This window comes from Pelodiscus sinensis, chromosome 4 (genome assembly GCF_052426305.1).
Source record: "Pelodiscus sinensis isolate ZL-2025 chromosome 4, ASM5242630v1, whole genome shotgun sequence".
In the NCBI taxonomy this organism is placed as follows: Eukaryota; Metazoa; Chordata; order Testudines; family Trionychidae; genus Pelodiscus; species Pelodiscus sinensis.
Genome location: NC_143055.1, coordinates 85841961 through 85868722, shown reverse-complemented (window position 1 = coordinate 85868722; position 26762 = coordinate 85841961). Strand labels below are relative to the sequence as shown.

General features: G+C 41.3%; 1 long non-coding RNA gene across 1 annotated transcript in view; it reads left to right on the top strand.

Moving 5' to 3' along the window:
• LOC142829592 (uncharacterized) overlaps positions 1-26762 on the top strand; it is a 38563-nt gene that overhangs the window by 5487 nt on the left and 6314 nt on the right. The window contains exon 2 of the long non-coding RNA XR_016349455.1: positions 14561-14625. This is a non-coding gene — a long non-coding RNA (uncharacterized LOC142829592). The remainder of the gene's footprint in view (positions 1-14560; positions 14626-26762) is intronic.

Sequence of the window (26762 nt, the reverse complement as noted above, 5' to 3'; positions counted from 1 at the left end):
CAGTTCTCTCTCAAATGAGTAATATCTTCTCTTCAGAATAAAATGTATCTATAACAAATCTTAATATAATACACTCACCTATAAGGAGTTTCCCTCAATAGGCACATAATTACTAGTGTTTAAGGGATCTAGACTCCTCACTTCCATTAGGAAAGACTATTACAATTAGACAGAGTTTGCCTTCTGGAATTGCTAATGTGATATAGTGCTGGTATTTGTTTTTAAAGCGCTCATTTTATAAATAATGGGCTGAATCCCCAGATGTGACTTTAAGCCCTTCATAGCTTCTTTGAGTTTAAGGCCAGAAGGGACCATTAGAACATTTTAAAGCATTAATTGACTTAGCCTCATTATACCACAAATTTTACCTACAGGGAAATTGAGGCACAGTGACTTGTCCAAGATCATAAAACCAATTGAGTGACAGACCTGGCCAAGAGCCAAAGTTTTCTAGTATTCACTTGTGTGTCTCCACCGCAAGAACACTCTGCCCCAAATTGTTCCTGGAACATAGGATGGGCAGCACACATGCAGGTCCTCTGGCACACAGATAATTTTGAAAACTCTGTGAAATTATTTCACAGCAGCCTATTACTCCTGTGCCTGATTGAGCTTTGCTTGATTGAGTTTATCTTGTTCTGTACTGTTGTGCTGAGATTGGGTCTTATTATTATTATTTCTCAGATCAAATTCATGCAATTGTTGAAGCTGATGAGTCATTCCAAGCTTTAACTAGCAAGAACAAATATTTGTATTATGACAAATTATGCATGTGCTTAATTTCTGGTATAGATAAGAGACTACATAATTGTGATGTAGGCTGGCTAGTTGTTTTCTGTGTTATTTACAAGAATTTGTTTAGAAAGTTCTAGGTTGTTTTAAAAAGTTGTTTTGCAAATGAACAAAGGCGAAGTTCAAAGTCACACAGTTGACACTCTAACCTTAGCTCCTGTAATAGAACAGTGTTTTGTAGATAACTCCATAAAATGAGGATGGCACTGTCAGCATTAACTTTAAATTTCCTGGCTTTTGTCAGCTTGCATGAGTAACTTTCCCATGTTTTTTGCATAGCTTTTTAATGTATTAAATATAATGAATAAAAAAGACTAAGACAGCAAAGAAACTCAAATATGACAATATAATTAAATTACTCAGCATCCAGAAATCTCCTGGTTTTCAAATTTGTGATTTAAATACAATGCCATTTCAGTTTTCCTTAAACACTTGACAGGACCTATTTTCAGCAAGATTTCTTGCTAACAGGCTTTCAGTCACATTAAGTGCTCACAAAGTGCACAGAAGTTGTATTTTATCTCACAGCCCTAATTGAGCTGTCTGGACTTAAATAGCTGAATGTTACAAAAATGTTTATTATACAAGCCCACTTAATCTGAACCTAGAAAAGAACATTTCTGTAGCTTCGGGTGTAATTTATCCCTGCAAAAGGAAAGCAAAAGGCCTTTTATCACCCTCTCATTTCAGTGAATTATGTTTATGGAGTTCTTCTACAGCTATGAATCTGGTTTCATGCCAACCTGAAGAGGAGTAAAGTCTCAAATACCTCTCTCTCTCAGCTTTCATTATGTTTGATGTTGCATGTTTCTGATGAAAAATGCCTCTATTCCATTTAGCATACAGCAGCAACCATTTATGCCTTCTCATACAAATAGCTGGTATCTATTCATATCATATCAGCCACAGAATGAATCTAAATATAATTAAACATTTTTATTTTCATTTTTGTTTCCATCAGTTTGCCTTTTGCTCCATAATCTTATTTGGTATTCATTATGTTTACCTTTTTTTAAGTATCTATTCAGGTGGTTTTAGCCACATTTACAAATACAAAGGTTTTTTTTTAATCCAGATGTACAGATAATTTCACATGGAAATGGACCGTTCCTTAAAGTATTTCACCCAAGCAAAATACAAGGTATCCTTTCTCCCCCTCCATTTGTCTATCACATATTTCTCAGTTTACCACTTCATCAGGGCTGTGTCTACATTGGCACCCCTTTCCGGAAAAGGGATGCTAATGTAGACTTCAGAATAGCAAAATCCGCGGGGGATTTAAATATCCCCCACGGCATTTGCATTTACACGGCTGCCGCTTTTTTCCGGCTTGGGGATAAGCCAGAGAAAAGCGCCAGTCTAGATGTGATTCTCCGGAAAATAAGCCCTTTTGCTATTCCAATGTGCCTAATCTGCATCCCTTTTCCGGAAAAGGGGTGCAGTGTAGACACAGCCCAGGAGTATAAGAAAACAGATGAGTCTAAAAGCACATGCCCTAAAGGTCAAGAGATCTGAAATCTATCAGACCAAAAAAGGAAAATGGAGCTCCAGAGCTGAGGGACCCCAACAGACAATATCTTTCCAGGTGCCTGTTCTCCTTGTTCCTATGACAAGTAAACAACAGATGGGAGGCGCTGAAATTAAGACCCAAAGTAAAGAGTGGTATTTTCTCTCTCTCCATAAATAACAAAATACATGTTCTCCTAATATTACTCTTTGTGATAAGCAATTGCTATAGTTACCACTGGGACATAGATCACAAATGGGAGATGACATGGCTCTGGTAGTCACAAATGAGAATTCTTTGTTCCCTGATCAAATGCTCATTTCACTTTACCTATTTTTAAAATGCCCACATGTCTTTATCCACCTTTGAATGTCTTCTGCTTTACCTAATTTACACAATGTGTTACATTTCATTTACTTTTCTGCAGTGTTCTCTCGTTATAATTCAGAATCTATACTAAATCTGCACCTTGATTGACTGACTGATTTTTTCCCCTGTGTCCATGCTTGACAGGCATTTAATAGTAATTAAAGATTTCTCTAATCTGTTCAGAGGGTACTCAGATAATCAACAGGCGGTGACTTTGATTGATAGTCACTGTCATGAAAACTGGAAGTTGAGACCTTTGAATGAATTTCCTCAAAGAAAAATGCTGTAGAGAATAAGTTCCAGACTAACACAGAAACATATTTTTACCATATGCCAGTGTTGCTTAAAAGGATGGTGCAGACTACCAGAGTCTGGCACAATAAGAGATTTGCTGCAGCTGTCTGAATTTCTCTGTGATCTCATTTGCCCTGGGGGTCTCTCTCCTTCTCTGTGTTAGACTAGGCTCCTTGGTAGTATGACACATCAACTAGAAATCCATAGCAATAAAAGTAACACTGAAGCAGAAATTAAGACAGAAAGTGAATCCCATGGGTTTTAAAATAATGAGAAGAGATGGAAAAACCAAACAGCAGTGGTGAAAGGGCAAGAACAGCTAAAGAGTCGCCATGGGTCATCACTGGAAAACATATTATTTCAGTATACATTCTCTTGATTTAGTGCCTGCTACATTAGGTCTATAGAACCACAAAAGCTAATAAATCATTGCTCTGGATGACAGCCTTAGCACCTGTGCTTTATCATACAGCAGGGAGCCTTGTAAATTACCTAGAGAGGCAACTGGTGACCATACATGCATGTGGGAGAAAATTATTCAAGACCTATTTCAGCACCCCGATTAGGCTTCTTTTGTTATATTTTAATATTAAAACACATGGATAGATTTATCCTGCTACTTTGATTAGTGTTTTAGGATTGACTTACTACCATTTTAATATTGATGCATTATGTACGTGACAATAAGTGGTTCTTATTGTCTTTAGTAACATACTGGGAGTCCTAATAACTTAAAAAGTGACAGCAGGGGTAGAAGCATGATCCTATGAGTGCAATGGGACTTACCCATATGAGGTTAATTTAATTTTTTATATTTTAGGTAAATATGTGTAAGTATTGACAGTAAAGCCGTACAAAATATTTGCATCAGTACTGAAAATACTTGCTATTTGCCTTTTCTCAGGTTCAAGTTGTATTCAGGAACATACATGTATTCAAATATTTTTCATGTTAATGAAACTTTAGCCAGACTTGTACACAAAAGGCCAGTTTAACTGGTGGTGTAAATCAGTGCAGCTCCACTTGCTAAATGGAATTTCTCACCACCTTTGACCCAACATTTTTCACTGCCTAGACATCTGTGAAACTTTACGACACCTCTGGATGCAGTATTTCAAATTTCACACTGGGAAATGCAACATAGTAGAAATAACAATAGCCCAACAGATTCTCTGTTGGGCTAATTCCATGCAATGAATAAAACAATTTTGCTCAAATTAAAAAAACAAAACACTCTTTTCCCCCAAAAAAATTTAAGCCTGGGAAAGACAGTCCCAAGGGAGAAGGTTATGAAATAAATTTGGAAGTTAAAAAGGTGGAATATGACTTTCGTACCTATAGCAGCCATTAATGGTGCCTGATATTTCACAGAGCAAATCAAAATAGAAAATCCATATTAAATATGTAAATATTTAATTTACGTATAGCCTATAGGTAATGTGCAGAAATGTTAGACCAGCCTATCTGATGCTCTGATATTCTACTCCCTGCAGCAGAGCTGGGGAATAGGGATGTAGAAGAGTAGTCAATTAGTCAACTACCCAATAAGCCTAACCTAGGCTTATTGGGTAGTCAAGTCAACTATTCACATTCCCCCCCACCCCACACCTTGCTGCCTCTATATCAGGGGCAGCAGAGAAGGGGGAAGCTGGAGCCGGTCCTGGGGAAGCAGAACACCATCCATCTCTCCACTCCCTTCCTCCCATTGCTTCCCCACCTACCACCCCCAGGGACAACCAGGGCCCCAGAACATGGGGCGGTGGGACCTCTCGGGCAGCCAAAGCCTCCCAACCACCTGGAGGCAGGCGCAACTCCTGGCCCCATCCCTGAGCCCCCTCCGCTCCCTCTTTCCCATTCCAGATTTTCTACCCAGTCCTTCCCCTGTTCTATGTCCCTCCAATAAACAGTCCTATTGTTTCAAGAAACATGTCTTTATTATTTGCTCTGCAGGGGAGGGTGAAGATGGGAAGGGAGGACAGGGGAAGGGAGGGATGGGGGAGGAAAGGCACACAGCGGGAATGCAGGGTCTCCTTCTGGAGATGCACAGGGGAGAGTCTCACTACTAGCTTTGTATGAAACTCTCTCTCAAGGCCACTCTGATAAGCACAGCCCTTTGATGTGCTCTTCTGATGGTGCTAGTATCTGGCTGCTGAAATTCCCTGGCCAGCCAGTCATCCTCAGCCTCCCATCTTGGCAGAAAAGTCTCCACCTTGCTCTCACACAAGTTGTGGAGCACACAGCAGGCTGGCACCACGAAGGAGATGTTGCACTTACTGAGTTCCAGATGGGTAAGGAGACACCTGAACCTTCCCTTTAAATGACCAAACATACATTCCCCCACCATGTGACACCTGCTCAGTCTGGCATTGAAAAGCTCCTTGGTGGGGGCCAAGTTGCCTGTGTAGGGCTTCATGCGTTGCCCAGGATCACAATGGGAATGTCCTCAACTCTGATGGCGTGGTCAGGGAAAAAAGTGCTGGCGTGCATCTTTTCTTAAGAGGCACGAGTTCCGGAAAATGCGGACGTTGTGCACCTTTCCCAATCAGCCAACATTAATGTTGGTGAAGTGTCCCTTGTGATTCACTAGGGCCTGCAGCACTATGTAGAAGTACCTATTTCTGTTCATGTAGTTCAAGGCCCAGTGGTTGGGGGCCAGGATGGGGACGTGTGTGTCATCTATGCCCTCCCTCCCCCACAGTTGGGGAAGCCCTTGGCAGCAAAGCCATCCACAATGCTGTCCACGTTCCCCAGTGATGACCCTCCGTAGCAGTACCTGGTTGATGGCCATCACTGCTTCTCTGAGCATGACCCCGACTGTGGAATTGCCCACACTGAACTGGTTCTCGGTAGTTGTGTGGCATGGCAAGCTTCCAGAGGGCGATGGCCACATGGGGATGGCGGGTTGCATGTGAGTGTCTTATCACCTGAGGGCAGTGACAAGCCACTAGCAGAGCTCAGGGAAGGTGGCCCTCCACATGCAGAAGTTCTGCAGCTATTGCTGGTCATCCCATCCCTGCATGATGATGCGGTCTCACCAGCCCGAGCTCATCTCCCCATGCCAGAAGTGGCATTCTTCAGTGTCCAGGGGATTGAGGGGCATGTGCAGCAGCATGAGTGCCAGGACCTGGGTGAACAGGGCCTGCAGTCCACGCTGGCATTTGTCCTGCAGGTCCTGGTCCGTGTCCTGCTGGAGCAACATGTGGACAGTCTGGACGTACTGAGCCATGAGGCGCAGCACGAGGCCCGTGCACCGAGTACTGCTTTGCAGCTGTTCTGGTACCATGCTGTGAGCGCTGTACCATCTGCAAGGGCAACCAGAGCACACTGCATCTCTTTTATGTCCCACAAGGGAAGAGGCAGTGGTGGAGTAGCTTCTGAGACACAGCCATAGAGCGGAGCCCCTGTAAGCATGCATCCCAGCTTGCCTGACAAAGCAGTCACAGGAAGTCTTCGCCCTCCCGTTGCCCTCCCCCAAAGTGCTTTCAGGAACTGTAAGTCCGAGGCTGGCTCCAATTAGCGTGGATGTACTGTTTCAGAATAATTCTAACTAATTTGAATGTTTCCCTATTTCAATTTTGTAAAACAAGGAGTTATTACATCGATTTTAGTTATTTCAAAGTAATGTCCTTGTTTAGACATGCCCTAAATCAGTGGTCCCCAACCATTTGGGGTTGTCGGGCATCAGGGGGCATGGCCGTTCGCCCGCCGGGCGGGGCCCCCCCCGAGCGGGCCCCCCCCCCCATAGCCGCATTCCCAGGGCCGGCGCTGGCACTCTCTTCCCCCTCTCCCCCAAGCGCCGCGCACTCGGGGCCGGGGCTCACCGTGCGCCACGCGCCCGGGGCCGGCTCCGGCACCGCGCATGCGCCACGTGCCCAGGGCCAGGCCAGCCCTGAGCACTTGGCGGGCGCAGACAAATGCCCCGTGTTGGGGACCACGGCCCTAAATGAACTATTTGTGTGGCAACAATTTGAGTAGTAAGGTATAGAAGTAAAAATTGCAGAACTTAGTTTGGGGTATGATGGGTTGCCACTTGTTTATAGTTAAAGATTTAATCACAGCACAGAAAATTTGAATGCATGTCATGCAACTTTGAAAAACACCTAGAAATGGGTTTCATTAAAGGGCACACAACAGCAGGAGGACATTATCCAAGGAGAATCATAAAGATGATATAGTCCTGAGACTGTAATGAGAACACACTTGTAAAAAACAGTGAAGAGGTTTCATACTGTTGTACATTTTCATTTTGGTCTTGGTCGCTAAAAATGGTTTCAGTAAGATTTTTTCCTCATCATTTCATTTTTTTTTCCTTGTTACAGTCTATCATGGGAATGAAGCTCAGAAGATTAGGGCTTCAAAAACTTTCTAAAAATTACAAGAAATTCAAAAAAAGTGCATTTCTTCATTTCAGCCTATTGTAATGTCCTGCATTATTACTGGCAGATCATTCTGCTAGCTTTCATACTTGTCTGTAGACTTACTAAATTGTTGGTCAGAGGTGAAACAGATATCTAATCAAAACACAGACTGTTGAGAATTCTATAATGAATAGAGCATAACAATATCTTGGCTTGATTGTATTAGCCCTAAAAATTCTACTAAATCATTCTCACAATGAAGTGTCTAATTCTGCAATCCTAGTGAGGAGTTATGTGAACAAGATAAGAATGTCCTATGAATATCTACAAATTTATCCTAATGCAGAAAAGATCCAAGTGTTTAAATAAGGAAACAATTACTAACTATTTATAGTATGACTAGAAGATTTACTCAGCATTGTTTGGGTTCTTAACTCAAATAAGTTTTGTTTTTCTTCATTGAAATAATTGTTCTAGGGTGGGGCTGAGGATGAGGGGTTCAGTATGCAAGCTACTCCAGGAGATAAAACAACCCCATCTCTCTCTCACCTCTAAGCAGCTTGGGGCCAGGAAAGAAGTGCCTGTCCATGGCTTCTGCAGCTTCAGCAGGCACAACCAGGGAAAATGTACATATCCCCCCAGCTGGGGGATGGACAGACACACAGATAAACTTTCTGAAATATATAGTATAGAGCTCTCCCCTTTTCCACTCCTGCTGTCCTCTGACTCAATAGGATTATAAAACTGTCCCAGTCCCCATCTCTGGCCCCTTGCTCCCCTCCTCGCTCCCACCACACACACATGGTCATCCCACATTATAACTCCCTCCTGCCACACTCTCCTTTTCCATTTTACAAGAAACGGTCAAATGTCAGGCACATCCCGTTGTCCTGGCACAACCAAACCCTCAGCTTGCTTTAAGCTATGATAAGAGAAAGCTGCTTATCAAATTTGGTGGTCCTAGCTCTTCAGAGGAGTTCTTGAACAAACGGACTCACAGACGGATGGACGGACAGACAAAACACATTTCTAAAATATATATTAAGACAAAGGTAATGCCTCAGGCCCCAGTCATAATAAAGGACTCATTTTACTGGGCAGTGTGCAAATTAATATATGACAGTCCATACTCTAAAGAATTAATAGCATAAACAAAAACAAGCTGCAACAAGTAGGTGAAGAAAACACAAGGAGAATGTATGCTATTGGCAACAGGAACATGGAGTTGCATGGTTAACCATATAATTTGTAAGCTACAGTGTTTTGTTTCATGTATCCAAACAAACAAACAAACCAAATGTTGATGAGTCTTTAACAAGCTACCTGGTTAGTTACAATTAATTAGTTTTCATTTATAATAGGTGTTGGAAAACCTGGCCTAATATCACTACAATTTTAAGGATGTACATGGATCCAATTTTAAGGATCCTTTTAATTTCTAGGATCAAGGGTCTGTCCCATATGTGCTCTCTTAGATTCAGTTGAAACTGTGCAATCCCCTTGAAAATAGACAAAATGAAATCTTACAGAAAACTACTAAGGTCCAGAACACTAAGTTATTATGAAACTCTAAATTTTAGCAATCACATAATTAACACATTTAAAGATTTTTGACCTCCTGCATCCTTTGCTTAATTGCTAGTAGTTCACAGATCTCTACATTTTTTCATGGTTAAAGCACTTCAGGAATTTACATTAAGAGTTCAGTGCAAGCCACATTTGGGTGACAGAAATAGTGAAGCTACATAATCAGAGAGTTGGTTTATCATTGGGAATCATCTCAGTCTAGAAAATGATATCAGTAAAGGAGATAAGGAATTCACACAAAGCAACAGGCACATAAAAAGTGCCTATTCACATTCTAGGATAATGAACATTGCACTGAATACTTAATTTATCCCTAAATCCGACAAAATAGTCCCAATTACTTAACAGATAAGTGTACAGTTTGGATGCTCAGGATTATGATATCGGTATTCATGTCGAATACCTTGCACCATAAACAGTCCCAATGAAGTCAACAAGACTGCTTATGAAATATGGTACTACCTGATTGATCTAGCAGACACAAGATAATCCCAGATCGGGAAACTGGAAGTTGAAGGCAGACAAATTCAGGCTTGAAATAATGTGCACATTTTGAACACTAACGGTAATTAACCTCTTGAACAACTTGCGTATGGATGTAGAGGGGTTTCCATCATTTGGAATATTTAAATCAAGATTGGATTTCTTCCTAAATTATGCACTCCAACTCAGCTAGGAAATATGAATTTGTTTCAGGAACTACTGGGTACAATTCTATGGTCTGTGTCCTTGACTACACTGCAAAATTGTCCCAGTACAACTGAAATCCTGTTTTAAGATTATTTCAGTTAAACTGATGCACACCCCATTATTGATTCTCTGCTTAAGAGTGACTTACTGTAGTACATTTTAAGCCTGTTTATGGCTAAATCTAAAAAATGTTGAAGTAACCAAAAAAGAATATTAAAATACAGGGTTTGCACAAGTTTAACTAAATTGGCCCATACCTTAGGCTAAACCAGAGAAACTTTCTTAGGTAACCCTCCCACCCCCCCATGTTAGGCAGAAGTCCAAGTTAGACAATCATAATTGCTCATTCTGGTCTTAAAATATATGAATTAATGTGACTAAGTATATCATAATCTGCCCTTGTCTTTAGGCAAAGTCTATAGTGAATTCAGGTAAACTTAGAATGGTAGTTCTCAACAGTTCATTTAAACAATGCAAAATCAAAATATTTGTTCCTAAATCTAAATAGTGTAGGATGGTTAAAGCATGTGTTTTAAAATGTTTGTCCTATTTCCTCATGCAAATGAGGTATAAATAATATTTGCATTAGTTTACACATGCACAGAGGATACCGCTGTATGAGTGCACATAAATTGATATGGATAAAGATAGATTCTCTAGTGAAAGATTCCAAATTGTTATGCTACTAGTTGAAACTAGGTAGCTACCATATGCATATTTACAACATGTAAAACATACATTCAGAGTGTGGCAGTACACACATAAGGGAGACTGTCAAATATGGCTGGAGAATAAACAGTGTGTGTTCATGAGTACTACATATTAGCACCCGGGAGAGATTTTCACAGAAACAAATTAATTAGGCACACAATTTCCTTTCATATGGAGCTAGATGCCTAGCTATCCCTTATACATTTGAAAATCTCCCCGCACCCATAGTTATTGGTCAGATGAGCTACGTGAAATAGGCTTGTGGCCTCGTTCCAGTTGCTGTTGGACATAACGTCCACATCACAAAAAGGTCTGTCGCAATTAGCACTAATCTGATGAGCTCAACAGAGAGACCAAATACCGTGCACTTATGAACAATGAATTGCTCTATAGGGCCCTAGAAGTGGTGACTGTATGCTGGGAAATAAGTACATTGGCATGGCAGTGCATAGAAAATTGCTCCAGTGTTGTCTGCATTGGATGTAATTGGTGGATAAATCACTTCATTCTCCAGGGCTGTCAAATTGGTACCAGGGCTAAACACAAGCAAACATCCCACTTGGGTTACACATCCCACTTGGGTTACATTGTATTTTGTACAAAGATTCTTATTTTAACTGAACTAAACTAACTGTCTTGTGTTAGGGCAGTCCTACAGTTAAAACGCTGCAGCTCTTCAGTGAAGATGTTACTATGTCAACAGGAGAGTTTCTCACATTGGTAAATGTAATCTGATTCTGTGGGGATACGTCTAAACTACATGGCTTCATCGACGGAGCCATGTAGATTTGTTGTTTTGGCAAAGTCAAATGAAGCCGCGATTTAAATGATCACGGCTTCATTTAAATTTACATGGCTGCCGCGCTGAGCCGACAAATAGCTGATCAGCTGTTTGTCCGCTCAGCGCGCTAGTCTGGACGCTCCCCTGCCAACATCAAAGCCCTTTGTCGGCAGCCCCGGTAAACCTCATCCCACGAGGAATAACAGGGCTGCCGACAAAGGGCTTTGATGTCGGCAGGGGAGCGTCCAGACTAGCGCGCTGAGCGGACAAACAGCTGATCAGCTGTTTGTCGGCTCAGCGCGGCAGCCATGTAAATGTAAATGAAGCCGCGATCATTTAAATCGCGGCTTCATTTGACTTTGCCTATGTGTCTAATCTACATGCCTCTGATGACAGAGGCATGTAGTCTAGACACAGCCTGAGATATGGGATAGGGACACAGGATCTGGGCAGGAGGTGGGGTACAGGAGGAGGTGAGGAGGGCAGGGTCTAGAGGGAAGTTTGGCAGCAGGAGAGGGTGTAGGATGGGGGTACGAGAGGGAGTTTGGGGGTGGAAGAGAGGGAATAATGCAGAAAAGGTGAGAGGGTAAGAATGCAGCCAAATAACTAGCTGGAGAGGGAGGCAAACTAGTGAGGAGTAAAGGAAAGTGCAGCTTCTGCAAAGTAAAATTCTCAAAGTGAGAAGCTCTCCCATCAACATAGCACTATTTATACTGGGAGTTAGGTTGGTATATTTGCACCACTCAGTGACAGGGCTGGATTACCCAATAGGAAGACTAAGCATGTGCTTAGGACACCAGCAAAGCAGGGGCACCAAAAAAAAAAAAAAAAAAAGAGAGAGATTTTACGGTATAATATTGTTTTTATTTTGAATTACATATGGGGGGGCACCATAATCTTTTCAGTGCTTAGGGCCTCTAAAGGTCGTAATCCGGCCCTGCTCAGGGGTGTGGATTTTTCACATCCCTCAGCAATGTAGCTATACTGACATAGATTTATAGTGTAGACCTGGTCTTACTGGCTGTGGCTTTTATTGGTCCCAACCTATAGCATTTTAACTAACACGTTTAACATTGAAATCAACAGTTGTAATGTGACAGCAAAACGTTCTCTGTTTTCATTTTAATAATGTTTCTGCCAGCACTCACAAGATACGGTTCCCGTTATTCAAGGTACAATGACCATAACTCATGTCTGGTAGGGCATTATTGTATGTATACTTTGGCATAGAGAGGGCTCTTAGAATGTCTAATATGATGTCCTTTGCAATCTGTTATTAGAGTATACATCATCTTGCCAGTTAATCATACCATTATGGATACTGAAAATAGGATAACTGAGAAGGATTGAAATGCAGTGCATGACCAAGATTAGGAAAAGCTATTTAAAAACAAAGTAAGAATAATCAAGATAAGTTGTGAACTGCAGCAGATTGCTGCATAAAGCTATGAAATTTTAATAAAAAAAATCTAAGTATCTGTGTATAGCAAAACAAAGACAGGGAAAAAAGAATAAGTAATGTGAACTCTATCTGTTGAAAGTGGTGAGGAAAAGAAGGGTTTTGGAGGGTTTTTGGATGAAAACCAATATAATTAAAAACCCAATTGATAAATACATCAGCTCTCTATTTACCTACACTGTCATTTGAAGCCAGGAAAGGCTGATGCATTTAGTCAGTCATCATCAGTACTGCACAGCATCATTAATCTCTTTGCTTGTTTATGTGCTGTGGCTGGTTTAACTTTTCTTCTGTGTACTTTGCTGCCACCTCCAGGATATTGTGGTTATAAAAAATACCAACCCCAAAGGTGGTTATTGCTCAAAGGTACAATATTTCTGACATTTTCAACATGTCTTTGATTTAGTTATTTGAGACTGTTTTTACTAGAAATTTGTTGGCAAGCGGAACATTGGCAGGCATGGATTTGATGATAGTTTACAGAGGCAGAAGCTGCAGGCTGCTTGTTAAGCAAGCAAACCAGCACTTTAAATGAATTCTCTATTTAACATACTGCTGAATTGCAGAAGAATCCTATTAAGATGTTTATAACATATATTAATATAAAACAAGTCCATCATGATTAAGGTTTCTGCAACAAAAGTCAAGAAAACGAATAATGATTAGATAGTTATTAAGAACTATAAAATACTTCTTTTTGTTTTCAGCTCTCTAAGGCATACATTCATTGCTAAATCATTAAAAGATGGCAGGTAAAACAAAGATCCACAATAATCTATAATAGCTAAATGATAATTGAATAGCCACATTTTTTATTTATTAATGGACTATTTACATTCAAATTTATATGAAATACCATTAAGAAAATATTTTCCAGAACTGCTGCACTGAAATTATATGCTTCATACTGTACTAATGCATATGAATGAAACTTGCTATGCTATTATAAATCTATTAAATGGCAAAACATACTTTATACATGCTACAAATAACTGCACAACACAGTCTTTTTAATCTCTTCTAATATCCTCCTGTGCTTCTGATCATTATTGTTAGCCTTCTCTGAACATTCTCCAGTGTTATGGCAGCATAATATTTTCTGTTTTGTACGCTATCCCTTTTTGAATTCAGCCTACTATTTTGTTTGTTTTCTTGACCACCACTTCACACTAATCAGATATCTTCAACCATCCACAAACCTCCTTGAATGAAGGAGGGGAAGCTATTAGCTGCTTCCTCTGCTGCAAACCTCCATTTGCCCATGCCCTGTGAAGCATCAATTCAACTCTTGGGCCCTCACCCCATTCAGGTTCCTGTGGGAAGAAGAAAAGTAGCATTCTCCTGGCAAGTGGACCGCAGCCCCCCCTCTGTAGATTTCCCCATGCGGACTTGATTTCCAACCAGTACAGTCTGGTGTTGAAAGCTTTTACACTTCACTTCTCCACTCGAGTGTCCTGCACTTCAGGGTGGGGGAAAACCATTTCCAAAGTTCAATGAAAGTGGCCTTGTGCGTTCAGAAGTTTTGCAGCAGCTGCTGATCATCGCATAACTGCCGCACTGTGTGGTCATACCAGACTGCTTGTCTGACGGCACCAGAAGCAGCGTACCAAAGGATCAAATGCCAGCAGCATTTGTAATTCACTTGCATGAACAGCATGTCCATGGCCTCCCAAGATTTGTCCTCCAGCTGGGATGTCATGCAGAGGGGTGCTGTGTGCGTCGCCATCCTGCCCCACTGGCACAACCAACCAGACCCCTTCCACTCTACTGCCCTCAGGATTGTATCCTGGCAGGTTCCTTAACATGCCTACCTCCAAACCAGGTCCAGATGCCGTCCTGAGAACTATGTTGTGTACCTGCTGTACAGTAGCTGCTTTAAAGCATAAGTGTGGCCTTGCACAGAACACATCTTCATTGTCTTTAGAGAGCTTCACTGTATGTTAACAGATTAGGTTTTAGGCTCCACAATGTATATCCTGTAACATGAGCCCTTCTGATTTTTCATTACACAGGAACAGGAGTGAGTCTGCTGCACTCCACTGGCTTCCCCAACTGTCTGTCTTGCACAAATCTGAAGGTGAAAATGGGCAAGGGAAGACATGGTCAAGGAGCAAATGTAATTTGCCCACTTGGACAGGAAGAGCATAACTGAATGGAGGAATACACTTCTGGAGGAGATGTGTGTAGAGTGTCAGGAAAGGAGAGCATGCAGAGACCTGCATATGAAACACCAGGAGACTGTTTGGTTGTCCCTGATGTCTGTGATGGACTGCATAGTGGCTTTTCAAGACAGTCCCCAGTCCTTGCAGACCTACTTTCTCTCCACACCCAGTTCTGTAGCCATGCCCTAGAAATCATAGAACATGGCGTTCAGGGAGTTCAAGGGCAGCCTCATACTAAATCTCCGGGGAAGCATCACAAAGCAAAAGGGGGTGCTTCTCACATTTCTGATTTCCCCTTCCCCTGAGGAGCCCACCATAGACTCCTTTTCTGTTACTGCTGTGTTCCCTAAATAAAAATGCATGATTTCTAAACAACAGTCTCTTTCTTGCTTTACAAAGGGGTTGGAGATTACAGGCAAACACACTGAATGTAGCAACACCTCACTGAGAGCAACATGCATGACTTTCAAAACTGGTCAGACATAAGATTTTCTTTCGAAGCCTCTCTGATTTGCACTGTTCCGAGCTGTGCTCTCCTTATTTCCATGGTGTCTGGCTGCTCAATATTTCTCACTAGATACTCTTCCTTAGTCCCCGTACCGGACACATAGCTTCCCCCTTGCTCTCTCAAATATTATGGCGCACATAGCAAGCTGCCACCACAAAGGGAATATTGCATTCGCTGAGTTCTAGCCTAGGTTTTCCCTTTAACTGTCCAAAAAGCTTTCCCTTTAAATGTCCTCCATTCTGCATTTGTAGTTGAACTGCACCTTACTGCAGTCCAGGGTCCCCGAGTAGGGTTTTATGAACCACAGGATCAAAACATAGGCTGTGTCGACAAGGATCGTTAGTGGCATTTCCAATTATTTGGCTTGCCAAAGAGGCAGGAATTCCTAAAGATGCGTGTGTCATGCACCTTTCTTTACCATCCAATGTTGATGTAGGTAAAACACCCTTGTGATCCAGTAGCACCTGGCAGCACCATCAAGAAATACCTATTGCAGTTTATCTGCTCCTTGTCAAGGCTGTCAGGTGCCAAGATGACTATGTGCATTCCATGCATCACCCCATTGCATTTAGGGAACCTCATCACAGCAAATCCTCCAAAGAAGAATGGTATTGATTGCTATGGCTACTTGTATAACAGCAGCCCACACTGTAGATTTCCTCACTCTGAATTGATTCTCAGCTGACCAGTAGCTGTCAGGCATTGCAAGCTTCCATAAGACAATTGCCACACATTGGTCCCATTCAGGTGTCCCTGTGCTTCAGGGTGGGGGAAAGCCATTTACAAAGTTCCATGAAAGTGGCCTTGTGCATTCAGAAGTTTTGCAGCCACTGCTGATCATCCCTTCAGCACTCTACAGTTCCACCAGTCTGTGCTTCTCTGATGGTACCAGAACCAGTATTCCACTGTTTCCAAAGGATCGAATGCCAGTGGCATTTGCAGTTCACTCAAGGACTTGCATGAACAGAGTGTCTGTGGCCTCCTGAGATTTCTCCTCCTGCTGGAGTGTCATGCACATGCTCTGGACATACTCCACCATTAGGTGCACCAATGGGAACATCATCATCACAATGCTTTGATGCACAACAGGATCCGAAAAGGAATCCATGTTCATGCTTCTATGGCATCTGCGTGAGTAACCAGGGCCAAAAAGGGCATCAAAAGACTATTTCCCATTGATCTCAAGCAAGAGTTGAGGGAGTAGATGAATGAATTATAGGATGCTAATGCCATGAACCCAGAACCACCCACTGCACAATTGTGGTCCAAATGTGCATCAGGAGCATAACCCAGAAAGCAGAGCAGACACTATGGGATAGCTACTCACAATGCATTGCTCTCAAAGTCAATGTCACTCTCCCTCCTGGGGATACGCTACTTCAAACTACAATGAATTATTGCACACAGTAGGGACATGAACCTGCAACTTTACAAAGTCAAGTGATAAGAAATCAACCTTAATAAATGCAACCTTATTTCATAGTATAGACGTGGCCTCAGGGTATGTCTACACTTTCACCCTAGTTTGAACTAGGGATGCAGATACGGGAATTCGAAATAGTCAATGAAGTGGGGATTTAAATATCCCGCATTTCATTAGCATGATCTCGCAGGCACGTTACTCCAAATGCCAGCTGTTTCGAAAGTGAAAGTGCGCTCCTGGACGCATTAGTTTGAACCAAACCCCTTGGCTCAAACTAACATTACTCTTCATTTTAATTGCACATATTTAAAAACAAAAATCACATTTAATGTGTACAAAAAAATAAAGCTAAAAAACGAATATGAATTATATTGGCAGTTTTCAATGTGAAGAGTGGGTTTTCTTTTCTTGACAAATTCTTTTTATAGTTTGTTTAATACTAAAAAGTTGGATTTGCATATCTGGCACTGCATTCAGTCGATTTCTGTATTTTGTTTTTGTTGCTGCATAATTCGAGAACCCAGTTTCACACGAGTATGTGCTGGTGAAGGTTAACAACTGATGAATTGCAAGTCTTGATAAAGCTGAATATTCTTGACATAAGCCACCCCAAAATGTAATCAGAGAAACTTCTTTAAGTTTTTGTATTAATTGGGCATCTGAAGTGATTTTGATTAGGTTTTCATAATCTTGCATAGAAAAACTGTACAGGAAGGTCAAATAGTTTCAACCCCTGTGTTTTTTTATTACTTCAAAACTTTAACACCTACCATGCTCATTTTAAATAATTAGCAATAGTAACAAGAAAAGATGAAATCAAGTAATCTGTAATTCAGAGTACCAAAGCCTGTATTTTTACAGGTTAATGGCAAAAATGCTACTTTTGAAATTACTTATGAAACCAGGGTAAGTCCCAAAATTAAAAAAAAAACACAAAATGGAAAAAAAAAGCCAACAAATATGAAAAGTTATTTAGTCCAATATTGCCATTGTAAATAGGGTCCTGTTTAGGGCTCGGCAGCATTAAGTAGTCCCATCAAAATCAAATTGCCCTAAGGAACCATTTAATGTAGGAGTGGAAAAATGTAGACTGTGGTATTCATCCACCCCAGTTTTAATATATAATGCATTACACCTTCTGTGCAATTTTATTACACGAAGATAATACTTGTGTTATTTTTTAAAGAGTGTTTCTATTTGCAGGCCATTATCTGGAAAGAGACATCAAAATTTCCCAATATTTCTCTTTCAATTGTAAATATTTGTGATTTTTAGCATCCCATTATTAAAAGCTAGACAAGCTATCAATTTATACTACTATTTTTATTTGGAATGCTTTGAATAATATTTGCAGTCAACATTTTATGTTTGTTGAGAAAATCTATTCTTCTCTCTTTCAATTGCCATATTTAATAATGATAGTAAAGCCTCTGCAGAGGCATTGGAGAGACAATGACATCCTTATAGGCTACATCTATACTAAAAGGTTCTTGCGCAAAAACCATTGGTTTTGCGCAAAAACCGGCGGAACCTCCATACCTCATACACACTTTTGCGCAAGTAAATTGGCAAAAGAGAAGGCTTTTGGTGGTACAGTTATTTCTCTCCCCATGAGGAATATCTCCTTTTTGCGCAAGAGTTCTTGCACGAAAAGGCAAGTGAGGACACTTCACAGGTCTGAAAAAGTACAGGTGTTCCGATGGCCATACTGTAAATGGCATTCAGAGCTTTCTTGTGCAAGAGTGTCCATGCAGTATGGATGCTCCCTTGCGCAAGAACACATCGCTTTTGTGATGCGCTTTGAGGTCTGGATGCGCTTTTGCACAAGAAGTTTTTGTAGAGAATTTTTCTGCAAAAGGCTTCTTGTGCAAAAACCTTGGGCTATGTCTACACTGCACCCCTTTTCCAGAAAAGGGATGCAGATGAGACAAGTCGGAATTGCAAACGAAGCAGGGGATTTAAATTTTCCCCGCTTCATTTGTATAAACATGGCTGCCGCTTTTTTCCGGCTCGGGGCTTTCCTTTTTTAAGAGGAATAAGAGACCTTTCGGAAAAGGCTTTATTTTCTGAAAGATCCCCATCTAGACTGGAGCTTTTTTCCAGCAAAGCCCCGAGCTGGAAAAAAGCGGCAGCCATGTTTATACAAATGAAGCGGGGAAAATTTAAATCCCCCGCTTCATTTGCAATTCCGACTTGTCTCATCTCATCCCTTTTCTGGAAAAGGGGTGCAGTGTAGACACAGCCCTGCAGTGTAGACAAAGCCTCAGGGTATGTCTAGACTACATGCCTCTGGCGACAGAGGCATGTAGATTAGGCTACCCAACATAGTAAAATGAAGCGGCGATTTAAATAATCGCCGCTTCATTTAAATTTACATGGCTGCCGCGCTGAGCCGACAAACAGCTGATCAGCTGTTTGTCGGTTCAGCGCGATAGTCTGGACGCGCGGGTGTCGACATCAAAGGTATTTGTCGACCACCCAGGTATGCCTTCTGGGATGAGGTTTACCTGGGTGGTCGAGAAATACCTTTGATGTCGACACCCGCGCGTCCAGACTATCGCGCTGAGCTGACAAACAGCTGATAAACTGTTTGTCGGCTCAGCACGGCAGCCATGTAAATTTAAATGAAGCGGCGATTATTTAAATCGCCGCTTCATTTGACTATGTCGGGTAGCCTAATCTACATGCCTCTGTCGCCAGAGGAATGTAGTCTAGACGTACCCTCAGAGTAGCTGTCCCAGCCACTGGTCCACAGCTTCCTGCTGGGCCACGGACCTCTGGCTGCCAGGCCATGGTGACTCTAGGGTCCAGGGCTGGGATACACCACCCAGTGCCTCATCTGCCACTGTGGCTGTTGGGAGAGGCCTGTCCTACCCCACCTCTCAGCCAGCCAGTGCTGGGCAGGGGTAGGGGTCTCTTCCCAGATGTGGAAGAGTGTTTTGTTGCACAGCAGGAAAGCCATGTGGAGCCTGGCCTGGCAAACTCAGGAAGTGGAGATCATCTGGCAGATGGGAAGCAGTGCTGGGCTAAGTGAGGGGGTCTAGGAAGGCACTAGGGACTGTGGGGGCGGGGCTAGTGCTGGGACTCAGGGAGGTGGGAGGCTCTAAGAGGTGGGGGGCTGACACTGGGGGGCACTGGGGCATTCAGGCTGGGGAGCTGGCACTGGGCAGCTCTGGGGGCCGGGCTAGTAGTGGGGGAGGTGGTCCTGACACTGGGAGGCTTTGGGGATGAGGCTAATATTGGGCACTGAGGGCTTGCACTGGGTGGAGGCTCTGGCGGGGTTGGTGCAATGGGATTCTGGAAACAGGAGGCTGGCACTCAGAGGGTCTGGTGGTGGGATGTTTTAAGAGGCAGGGAGCTGGCGCTGATGTTTGGGATGGGGAATTGGCACTGGGGAGTTCTGAGGGTGGGAAGCTGGCACTGGGGTTGGGGTCAGGAGATACTGGGGTCAGTGGCTGGTGCTGGGGATAAGTGGAGGGGTGGGGAGCTCTAGGGATTAGGGCTGGCACTGGGTGGCTCTGGGGGCTGGGGCTTTTGGCAAACTGATAATGTTATTTGCATATTCATTATTTGCATAATGAATATGCAGATAAAATGTTGCCAGTCCGACAAGAATTTGTGAATGGGTTTGCCGGTTCCTGGTATAAAAAAAGGTTGGGAACCACTGCTTTAGAGTCTTCAAAAATTAGTAGAACCAATTACAAAATAGTATGTGACGTGCTTCCATTATAAAAACACATGAGTAGACTGTACCTTTAGGAACTGCTTTGGTCAAGGGGTAGCGCATTGCTGCCCTACCTCAGGAAGAATTCAAGTTACAATTCCAGTCCTTCTGGACACTTGGCTGTAATAGATCAATTCTTTCTCCTACCCAACTCTCTGGTGCAAGCTGCACTAGCCAATGCATTATGGGAACTAAAGTTCTGCCCATTTCCCAGTGCACTCTACTCCCAGATGTGCAGATACTACTCTCTCCCCCACCCCCACATGCTGCACCTGAAACTTAAAGGTACAAGGGGATTTATTTGGGGTCTTTTACCCCTTTATGTCCCTGGACAGCCACACAATGTAGAGCTACAGTCTGGCCCACAGTAACGATAAAAGCTCATATTAAATATGGCAGCAAGATCATACTGTTTGGGAAGTAAGAAACTGTGTATAACCTTTATTCTAGCTGATAGAAAATGATGCAGTATTCTATTATCTACACTGACAGGTGATTTATTGGGATACTTTCTTTTCCTTCAAACTGTTTTAAACTATTATTTTCCTCCCAATTGTACTGATTTTCTAACTTGCTCTGTGTGCAGGCCTGTTATATGTCTGAACAGTCTTTTTTTTAAGTAATAATTCTTAGCTCTAGCCATTATTAGTTTTTAATGGCATGTTACAATGGTTTATTTTCCCCAGTGAATTGTTGTTTAGGAATATTTTTAGAGCCAGTTTTCTTACAAAGTGTAATGAATGGTTCCAAGCTCTAGAGTTTGCCCTTCTGGCACAAGGTCATTTCACATTATGCAGCCAACCAAGCCATTGTCAAACAGGAATGCTTTATATTATTTACTATTGTTTCATTCCCACCTGACCTAACTCATTCAACATCAGATCATTTCAAATGAGCTTCAGGCTGCTAACTAGTTGAATAATAATAATAATTCTAGTTTACTATGTCTTCAGATTCAATTCAGTTATATGGAGAAACTGCACTTACATATGATTCAATCATTTCCAAAACAAGTTTGGGCTGGGGTTTTCAAAAGTGGTCTACCTTGTAGGCCACTCCAATTACTTCAATGAGAGCACAGACAGGTCAGCAATAAGCCCTTTGAAAATCCCACCTTTGAAGTGTTAAGCGAGTTTGCCCCTCACTTTCCGTCACACATTTCTAGGCATCCAAGCCCAGATTTTTAAAAGTGTTTAAGAGTAGACATTCAGTGTTGCAGAGCCTTGCTGCAATGCTGATTCAAAAGGGATTTAGAATGAGATTGGGATTTTGGCTCCTAAGTGTCTAAATCCCTTTTGAAAATGAGACTGATAGTCCAAAGCTACAAAATGCACTAGTAGATTGCAGTGCTCATTATAAGGGGCCAGCTATGTGTATCCCAGTGCATTGGAAGAATACACTCACCAGAAAGGGGGAATCAGGGGAGCTTTTTTTGTTGGCCCAAACCCAATGGGCTGGGTCTGGATTTATTCTGCTTTGTGGGATTTCTAAAGTGATACTCGGTGGTTACTCTGAATCTCAAAATAAGGGAAGACTTGTTACGATTCCACCATTTCCCCACTGACAGCTGCTACTTGGGTACAGAGCTGGCTCAGCTCTCTGCTTTTCAATGGCGTTCGAAAATTTTAAGATTTCTGACATATCCCCTTTTTTGCTCGGACTGTGAACTCCCAGAGCTTGATTCTATGTTATAACATGTCATTTACACCTGGGCAAAGTGAGTGCAAACTGCTACAAAATTAGAAAGGGCATTGTAATGGTGTATATAATGCATAAATACAAGGCATCTCCACTGCCTTGAACTTTTATATTTTCACATTTTGGGGGACATTTTCAAAAGCTCTTAGTAACTTAGGGCCCTAAGTCTCACTGACTTTGGTGAGGCTTGGGCTAAATAATTTATGCACTTTAAAAAGAAATCCCTGTTTACAATCATACCCTAAAATTTACCTTCAAGTTTATTTCACACTAGCTAAATAACTACTAATATTGTTATGTCTACAAGAGGGCAACTAAAGTAATATTATTGAATATCATCCACTTATTTAAGAGTAGGGATTACTTAATACAATTAATAAATGATTACATTGTTTCTTCCTTCAAGTTTAATTTATGTTCATTCCTTTGTGCTCTGATTTGTCTACATTCACTGTCCAACCTGCTAACTTTTCATCTGGTACCATAAAATCATTTGCACCAGCAACAAATTCCTCTCCAGTTTTCATGCTCTGATCCACCATACAGCTTCTTACCAGTCCATCACTATATGCTAGCCTTAATACTGGAAACAAATTTTCAATGTATTTAAAGAGCATAGAGGTAAAAGGGATAATAATGCCCCTGAAGAATCAATATAAAATTAGAGAATTAAAGTTAGCTCAAGTTTGGTTAAAGAAATATGTATTTTAAAGAAAGGCCCTAACTAGCACATAAAAGAAATCATAGAACACTAGAACTGGAAGGGACTTCGAGAGGTCATCCAGTCCAGTCCCCTGCCCTCATGGCAGGACCAAGCACCATCCCTGATAGACGTCTATCTATCCTGCTCTTAAATATCTCCAGTAATGGAGATTCCACAACCTCCCTAAGCAATTTATTCCAGTGTTTAACCACCTTGACAGGTAGGAAGTTTTTCCTAATGTCCAACCTAAACCTCCCTTGCTGCTGTTTAAGCCCATTGCGTCTTGTCCTATCCTCAGAGAACAAGGAGAACAATTTTTCTCCCTCTTTCTTGTAACACTCTTTTAGGTACTAGAAAATCGCTATCATGTCCCGTCTCAGTCTTCTCTTTTCCAAACTAAACAAGCCCAATTCTTCCCATATAGCTCATGTTCTCTAGACCTTTAATCATTCTTGTTGCTCTTCCCTGGACCTTCTCTGATTTCTCCACATCTGTCTTGAAATGCGGTACCCAAAACTGGACACAATACTCCAATTGAGGTCTAATCAGCACAGAGTAGAGCGGAAGAATGACTTCTCGTGTCTTGCTCACCACACTCCTGTTAATGCATCCCAGAATCATGTTTGCTTTTTTTGCAACAGCATCACACTGTTGACTCATATTTAGCTTATGGTCCACTATAACTCCTAGATCCTTTTCTGCAGTACTTCTTCCAGACAGTCGCTTCCCATTCTGTAAGTGTAAAACTGATTGTTCCTTCCTAAGTGGAGTACTTTGCATTTGTCCTTATTAAACTTCATCCTATTTACAACTCTTCCTATCTTGGTGTCATTTGCAAACTTAATAAGAGTACTCTCTATGCCAATACCTAAATCTGAATTCCTTGAGAGTAATGACTTCTCAAGGCCAGAAGGAATACAGTAGTGAGGATAACTGGTTCAAAGAATAGCTAATGAAAAAAGGAGAAGTTGCATAAATAATCATTTAAACAGTTCCCTCTTTCCCCCCCCCCCCCACACACACACACTAACCTCTCTTGCATGGACCTCTACTCTAGGCACAGAGGAGGATGCATGAAGCTATTATTTACCTTGGAGGGAGAGGGCAGGGGGAAGGCTAAAGAGCCAACCTCCACCCCAACACACCAGCAGGCAGAGCTGAGCTGCCACGAGAGGGAAGACGTGTTCCTGGTTTTAACAGGAGTCCCAATTATTCTTTACTGTCTTTTCCTATTCTACCTCAGAAAGGGAAAAATGGCAATGTTCTTCATTAGGCTAATTACTATAAAATGACAATACAATAGTATAGATTGTTTAGCAATTGGGACATGAGAGTTGAGGTTCTGGAAGATCCAGGTAGTAAGCACTTCTGTACATTCACAGAACTTAAGGCATTACACAACAGCATTATAAATCACAGCCATGTCCAAATACAATATTTTCATGTACCAAAAACAGCTCTAAAATAAATCAATGGTTCCTGAAAGCAAGCTCTCAAATCTGATCAAATTTTTGAACGTCTAAATTAGAAATTTTTCAACAAAAAAGGGAAAATTCTTTTAGAAAAAAATAGCATTTCCCCCTCATTTTCGAATCAACTCCACTTTTAAAAAGTGCTGGTGTAACAATGAAGATATAATCAAAGCAATGGAAAGATTTAAACTGGTTTGGTGCCACAATGTTTGTAAAGCATGTGCCACTTTCAGCCCTAGAAATATGGCTCAACAATATTTAGACTTCAGTGGAATGTTGTTTGGCAGCTGCAATGTAATCACAAATCCATCAAATGTGCAGTTGCACACAGGTTCCAAAATTAGTGTGAAACTTTAGAAATCAGAATATTTTCAGAAGAAGGATGAAAAAACCCAACAGAAAGACTGATGCTATTCAAAATACAGGACTGTGTAGCACTTTAAAGACTAACAAGATGGTTTATTAGATGATGAGCTTTCGTGGGCCAGACCTACTTCCTCAGATCAAATAGTGGAAGAAAATAGTCACAACCATATATACCAAAGGATATGCTTCAGCTACACCAGACTAACACGGCTACATTTCTATTACTATGATACTATTCAGTTTCTTTAGGAGATGCACATCATTTTGTTGCTTGAGAGAACCTGTGTTTATCAATATGGGTACTCCTCTTAAACACTGCAGACCTTTTGCAGTTAATGAAGCATTGTTATATTTACTTCAGAGATGGACAAAATTAAAAGTCAAATAATTTTCTACTGTCAGTTCTGCACTGTATCATTATTTACATAAAAATCAGGAAAATTAAGGAAGGGGAGGGGAGCCTATACTGATTAAATAATAGTCGTTTACTTCTTCACCCCGCCAACCTCTCTAGGGAAATGAAACACCAAGTAATGAGCAGTTGCTCATGTATGTATTTTTAGCTCATCTATTTTTGTAATTGTCACAATACAAGAAATCAATGAAATACCCCTTTCACAGAAAAATTAAGATATATGGAGAGATGCAATTTGCCAAGGTATGGGCAGTTCAGGTGATTAGTAATAGTATGTGACATTTCATCTCTTTGATTTCTATTTCAGATCCACATTAGTACTGATTAGAAGTTACTATTATCTGAAGACTGTTCAGTGGCCTAAATGTAAGAGTTTGATTGCCCTAATCTATTTCCCTATAGCCAGATGTCCAGATCATAAACATCATGGATAACTGGCATCCTTCTTTGGAGTCTCAGCAAAAAAAGGCAGTGACTCAGGTCCCACCATTTGCATGAGCAGTCCCACTAATTTTAGTGAATAGTCCCATTTCATAGTGATCCCACTGAAATCAATAAGACTATTCACACACTTAAAGATAAGCATGTTCTTAAGTAGTTTGCTTATTGGAACCTGAATAGGTTTGGAAATAGAACTAATACTTCATCTCTTGAGAGTCAGAGGTAAAGCATATAGGTAGGAAAATACAGGCAAACTAGCACTGACCCTTGCTTATACCATATCTACTGTGTGTAAGCACTGAACTTCAATTGCCAGAAGATCACCAGGAATGCCTGCCTGCCTGGCATTTGCAATCAGCACTAAATTCAACACAAAAAATGTGAGTTGCTTAAAGTTAAACAACAAATCACTGGCTGATGTGAAAATAGAACCCAGGAGTCTTGACTCCATGACTTTGCTTTAGCTGCAATTTGAGGATTATTCTAGCTAATCAAATCTCATCTGGGTTTGAAAATAAATGGGTCCAAGAAAAAGTTGCTTCACTTTTATAAGTATACTTTTCAAGACTCTCTCACTCAGGCTGGGCAGCTTTGATTAAATTTAGTTTTAACTAGTCGCATTATGTACACTGAAAATCAGCTCCTTAGAGACAGAATAGCTATTTTATAATATATTTTATAATACTGATCCATATTGATCTGATACTTTGGCAAATAAATAGTAATTCGATTGCTGCTTGCTGTTGCCTAAAATATAAATGGTATTAAAAAATTATAGGTATAGGAAGAGAGGGGGAAATGAAAAAAATATTCTGTGCAGTATTCAAAGTTGGAAGAAAAGATGCAGAGTGAAACCGGGATAAAAAGCACTGCTTCCAAAGGACAGCCCTCTGTCTGAACTGTATCAAACTATTCCCACAGTTTCCAGTACTACACCACAGCAGTCCTTTATAAAGGCTACCCTCTACTAGGCAGCTGCTATTTACTGGTTCCTCTGCTATTTAAGACATTACATAGTATTTTCTTTTTTGAGAATGACTCAATAACTGATCTTTGATTCACCACTTACCAAATATTGGTCATCCTAAATCAGGGCTACTTAGCACATGGCACGTGGCCCGTTTGTTTGTGGCCTGTGGTGCAGTTTGGGTTTATATGGGGCTCAACATGTGGCCTTCAGGTGGGAGCCAAAACAAAAAAGTAGTCAATATAATGGTCTTTTGTTGATATGCATTTTAGTGGTTAAATTCCTGGATTGTCATTGCTCATTCAAAGTGCTATCATATGGGTTGAAATTGGGTT